Source organism: Bufo gargarizans, chromosome 6, assembly GCF_014858855.1.
Source record: "Bufo gargarizans isolate SCDJY-AF-19 chromosome 6, ASM1485885v1, whole genome shotgun sequence".
In the NCBI taxonomy this organism is placed as follows: domain Eukaryota; kingdom Metazoa; phylum Chordata; class Amphibia; order Anura; family Bufonidae; genus Bufo; species Bufo gargarizans.
Window position 1 is genome coordinate 362,367,417 of NC_058085.1, and position 6,000 is coordinate 362,373,416.

The following is a 6,000-nucleotide window of genomic DNA, read 5'->3' on the forward strand; positions in this document are numbered from 1 at the left end:
CCACATACCTCCACAACTGCCCTGTGAACCCAAAGCATGCTACTTGACTCCCCTAAACATGAACCAAGGGGTCCACAGTTTCATGTATTTGGCGTGGCTCCTAGCCTCCCAACTCGCCAGCTCCTCCATGCGGCATATGTGATCCACTTTTGTCAGCCATGCCTCTACTGTAGGAGGCTCGGTGCTTAGCCACTGTTGTGGGATAATCACTCTGGCCGCTTGGAGCAGTTGAGTGGTCAAACATCTCCTCGAGGGCGAAAACGAAGGAGTTGGGAGCCAGAGAAGTACCAGGGTAGGAGGGGCCTCAACCGTGCTCCCCGCAATCTTCCGTATGTTGGACAGAACTCCCTCCCAATATGGGCGAATCTTCGGGCAGAACCAGAAGATATGTGACAATGTGCCTGTGTCCTCCAGACACCTCCAACACCGGTCATCCTGTCTCATACCTCTGACATATAGCTGTTTCGGAGTTTGGTACCATTGGGTCATAACCTTGTAGGAATGTTCCTGAATCCTGGTGCAGTTAGAGAACCCATGTGAGTGTGCGTGCATACGCATGATGTCTGTTTCACTCAATTCTAAATTCAGCTCAGTCGCCCAGTGCCTCGCATATTGCGGTATTCCAGGAGAGCGGGGACTAACCAAGGCCAAGTAACACAAGGATATCAGTTTGCGAGGGACGGTCTCGGCCACCAGCAATTTCTCAAACCATGTCTGTGTCGTACTATTGCTATTGCTCCCTATAATCAGTTTAGAGACAGAGTTGAGCTCAATCAGCTCCAGGAAGTTGCATGACCGCTTAAGGGAATGAAGCGGGTGATCTTCCTCTAGGTCTCCAGACGCCATGGACAGAAATTCCTCCGCCCTATATTTACAAAGTTTAAGCCATACCGGTGCAACTTGCCTCGCTTTTGGGCGTGTGGCGAAAGGGAGCAGATCTGCTGGCATGGAAGGGGAAGGATTATTCAGGAGATTATGCGTTTTGTTCAGCTGTTGTATTACCGATGCCGTTCCCCCAAGTAACACTTGTGACCTAAGGTTGGAGGTATTCAGGCCCCAGAGACCCGCCCTCTGTACTGCTGTAAGTTGCGTAAGTTCCATCTCACTTCCCCAAATGCGACATTTAGGTGCGTGTAATTGAATCCACCTTTTCAAGTGTATAGCCTGGTAGTAAAGATGCGCATCCGGCAGCCCAAATCCCCCCGTGTTCCTCCTCTGTATCAGCCTACTATGGGCTATCCTAGCAGTCTTTCCTCCCCACAAGAATGCTCTAAACAGCCTCCTAACGTTGTTAAAAAAGGACATGGGGATAAATATGGGTAGCATCTGAAGGACATACAGGAGCCTAGGCATTATAAAGGCTTTTAAAAGATTTTTCCTCCCCATCCACGACACATACGGGATTTTGAGCGAGTGGAGCTGCGTCTGTATCTCTTTAAGTAGAGGGCTATAATTCAGAGAGAAAATCTGATCCAGACCAGCTGGGAGTTTGACCCCTAGATAAGAAAGGTGAGAGGACTGCCATATGAACGGTGTCGACTCTTTCAACACAGAAACTATAGGTTTCGGTGCCGAAACATTCATAGCCTCCGACTTCGTATAATTGGCTTTAAAATTGGAGATCCTCCCATAGTTGTTAAAAAGGGATAGAAGATGCGGAAAGGCCTCGACAGGGTTGGCTAGCATCACTAACAGGTCGTCTGCGTACGCAGCAGTGACGAACTCGGGGGAACTCTCATGGGCCTTAACACCTTTTATGTTAGGGTGTTCTCTAATTGCTTGCAACAACGTCTCCATTACCATAATATACAGAGTAGGAGATAGAGGGCAACCCTGACGAGTCCCGTTCGTAATTGGGAATGACTGCGACAGAGTACCATTAACCCGAATGCGAGCACTAGGGTCACTATATAGGGACAGGATAGCATCTTGGAACTTCTCAGGGATTCCAAATTTGTGCAATGTTTTTCTCATATAGCTCCAACTCACCCTGTCGAAGGCCTTTTCCGCATCCACACCCAGCAGTACCAGTGGTACCCCTCTTTTTTTGGCCAGTTGCATCGCCGATAAAACTCTACATGAATTCTGACAACCCTCCCGCCCAGGTACGAACCCTGACTGGTCAGGATGGATTAACCGTGGTAACAATGTGGCAAGGCCCATATTTTGATATCTACATTAAGGAGCGATATTGGTCTATAGCTGCCGCATTGGTTGGGATCTTTCCCCGGTTTTGGCAGGATCGTAACCGTCGCTTCTAATGCTTGCTTATGTAAAATAGAACCCCCCAGCAGAGCGTTACACCAGTTGGTCATATGTGGTAACAATGTAGCCGACAGCGTTTTATAGTATCCCACGGAGAACCCATCAGGGCCTGGGCTCTTCCCTAACGGCATAGAGCCCAAAATGCCAGCCAATTCCTTCTCCGTAACTGGTCCTTTTAGACCCTAGATGCAATAGTAGTTATATTCTTGTACATAGGAGCAGTATTATAGTAGTTATATTCTTGTACCTAGGAGGCAGTATTATAGTAGTTATACTCTTATACATAGGAGCAATATTATAGTAGTTATATTCTTGTACATAGGAGCAGTATTATAGTAGTTATATTCTTGTACATAGGGGCAGCATTATAGTAGTTATATTCTTGTACATAGGAGCAGTATTACAGTAGTTATATTCTTATACATAGGAGCAATATTATAGTAGTTATATTCTTGTACATAGGAGCAGTATTATAGTAGTTATATTCTTGTACATAGGAGGCAGTATTATAGTAGTTATATTCTTGTACATAGGAGCAGTATTATAGTAGTTATATTCTTGTACATAGGGGCAGCATTATAGTAGTTATATTCTTTGTCAATTTTCTTTTTATTGATCAGCAAATTAGAAAAAGTACAAAGACAATGGCAAACACTGCAAGATAGGTACATGCATGTTCATTGCATATTAGATATATTGGTGCATAAGATACATAGGACATGTACAGAGTGTAAATCTTCAGAGCTCTCTAGTCCTTGCTAATTGACAGTTAATATTGAACCTGAGATAGGTAAGTTAACCCTTTCATGACCAAAGGTCATTGATGCCCCAGTGTCCAGGTCAAAATTTACAAATCTGACATGCGTCACTTTATGTAGTAATAGCTTTGGAACACTTTTACTTATCCAGGTCATTCTGAGATTGTTTTCTCGTGACACATTGTACTTCATGACAGTCATAAATTTGAGTCAATATATATCACCTTTATTTATTAAAAAAATCCCAAATTTACCAAAAAAATTGTAAAAATTCAATTTCTCTGCTTCTAAAACAGAAAGTGATACCTCATAAAATATTTATTACATAACATTCCCCATATGTCTACTTTATGTTGGCATCAGTTTGGAAATGTCATTTTATTTTTTTAAGACGTTACAAGGCTTAGAAGTTTAGAAGCAATTCTTAAAATTTTAAAGAAAATTTCCAAAACCCACTTTTTAAGGACCAGTTCAGGTCTGAAGTCACTTTGTGGGACCTACATAGTGGAAACCCCCCATAAACGACCCTATTGTAGAAACTACACCCCTCAATTTACTTAAAACCAATTTTACAAACGTTATTAACCCTTTAGGTGTTCCACAAGAATTAAAGGAAAATGGAGATGAAATTTCTAAATTAAACTTTTTTAGCAGATTCTATTTTATAAAAACTTTTTCTTTAACACATTAAGGGTTAACAGCCAAACAAAACTCAATATTTATTACTCTGATTCTGCGGTTTACAGAAACAACCCACATGTGGTCGTAAACTGATGTAAGGGCGCACGGCAGGGCGCAGAAGGAAAGGAACACCGTATGGTTTTTGGAAGGCAGATTTTGCTGGATTGGTTTTCTGAACGCCATATGTTTTTTTATTTTTCTACCGATCGTCTTGTGCAGGGGCTCGTTTTTTGCAGAAAGAGTTGAGGTTTTTATTGGTACAAATTTTGGGTACATATGATTTTTTGATCATTCATTATTACATTTTATGGGGCAAGGTGGCCAAAAAATTGGCTGTTTTGGAACAGTTTTTTTTTTTTTGCAGCGTTCATCTGAGGGGTTAGGTCATGTGACAGTTTTATAGAGAAGATCGTTACGGACGTGGCAATACCCAATATGTATACTTTTTCTAGTTTTACACAATAATAGCATTTCTGAAACCAAAAAAATGATGTTTTAGTGTCTCCATAGTCTGAGAGCCATAGCTTTTTAATTTTTTGGGCGATTGTCTTAAATATGGTCTCATTTTTTGCGGGATGAGGTAACGGTTTGATTGGTACTATTTTGGGGTATATACGCCTTTTTGATCGCTTGGTGTTGCACTTTTTGTGATGTAAGGTGACAAAAATGGCTTATTTTTTTACACCGTTTTAATTTTTTATGGTGTTTATTGGACGGGGTTGATGATGTGATATATTTATAGAGATGGTCGTTACGGACGCGGTGACACCTAATATGTGTGGTTTTTTTGTTTTTTTTTATAGGAAAAGGCAATTTATTTTTTAAATTTTTATTTATTTATTTTTACTTTTATTATTTTCACTTTTTTTTTTTATCAGTTCCCTCTTGGATCTTGAAGATCCAGTGGGGCTGATGGTTGTACTATACTTTGCTATGCTCTTGCATTGCAAAGTATAATACAATCAGATGCCCTGTAGGTGGCAGCACCGGACGCCTATGCCATGGCAACCGGGCGCCTTTGCAAAGTGTCCGGTTGCCATGGCAACCATCGGGCGCTGCGATCGCAGCAGCCCTGATGGTTAAGAGAGGGAGCCCCCTCCCTCTATTAACCCTATGGATGCTGCTACTGCGGCATCTATGGGGTTACAGCAGAGTCAGCATAGAGCTGACACACGCTGCTGATGGCGGCGGCTCAGGAACGGAGCCGCCGCCATCACACACAGAAGGGGGACCGATCGGGGGCAGCGCTGGAAAGGGGGGAGGACCGCATTCACAAATTACAGATCGGGGCAAAAGGGGGCGGACCGCATCGGGGCAGGATACATGGATGGGGGGGCGGGGACCGATGGCAGAGGCAGGGCTCACGATGGTGGTGGTGGGGCGTTGGAGGCACACAAGAAGGGGGCACAGATAGGGGGCTTCAAGAAGGGGGCACAGATCGGCGGCTTCAGGACACATTATCTGATTTCAGGCTCTGATCTGCAGAGCGCAGATCAGAGCCTGAAACCGTCATTTTAACACTGCCGCGATTCGATTGGTTAGTCTGCACAGACTAACCAATCGGATCGATTGCCGGCAAGGGGCCACTCTGATTGGTCCCTTGCCGGCATTACTGCACTGCATGCTGTCCGTGACAGCATACAGGGCAGGGGCAGAAGCTTTAATCCAAGCGCTTTGCAGCGCTTGGATTAAAGAACTGCAATGACGTCTATATACGTGATAGCTGCACGGGGCATGTGCAGCTATAACGTATATATACAGATTGCAGTCGTGAAGGGGTTAAGTAAAACAAATAAGGGGGGGGATGTGTTCTTAGAACTGGACGATACAGCTTGATGATTCCTAATAGGAGTAGGCTTAGCGTGTTTCTACATTAACTAATGTGTCAGTCCCATCTGAGGGACAGTCTCAAAGTTGCCTAATCGGATAGGTATTACTGAGGTGGTTAAATAACATTCGCATGTCTATACGCATTCCAGGGGGCCCATAGTTTCCTGTGTTTCTCGTGTGCCCTAAGTTCCCAACTCGCTAGTTCTTCCATACGTTGAACGTAGTCAAGTTTGGCCAACCATTGAGAAGTGGTGGGGGGTTCTTTACTCAGCCACTTTTGGGGGATGAGCAAGCGGGCAGTCTGTATCAAGTGCGTTGCTAGTTTGTTCTTTGATGGCGACAATTCTTTTGTGGGTAGCCATAAGAGAACCAACTTTGGAGTTAATGTCAGATTAATGTTTAGTATTTTATTGATGGTCTGAGAGACGCCCTTCCAGTATCCTCTTATTTTAGGGCAGGACCATAG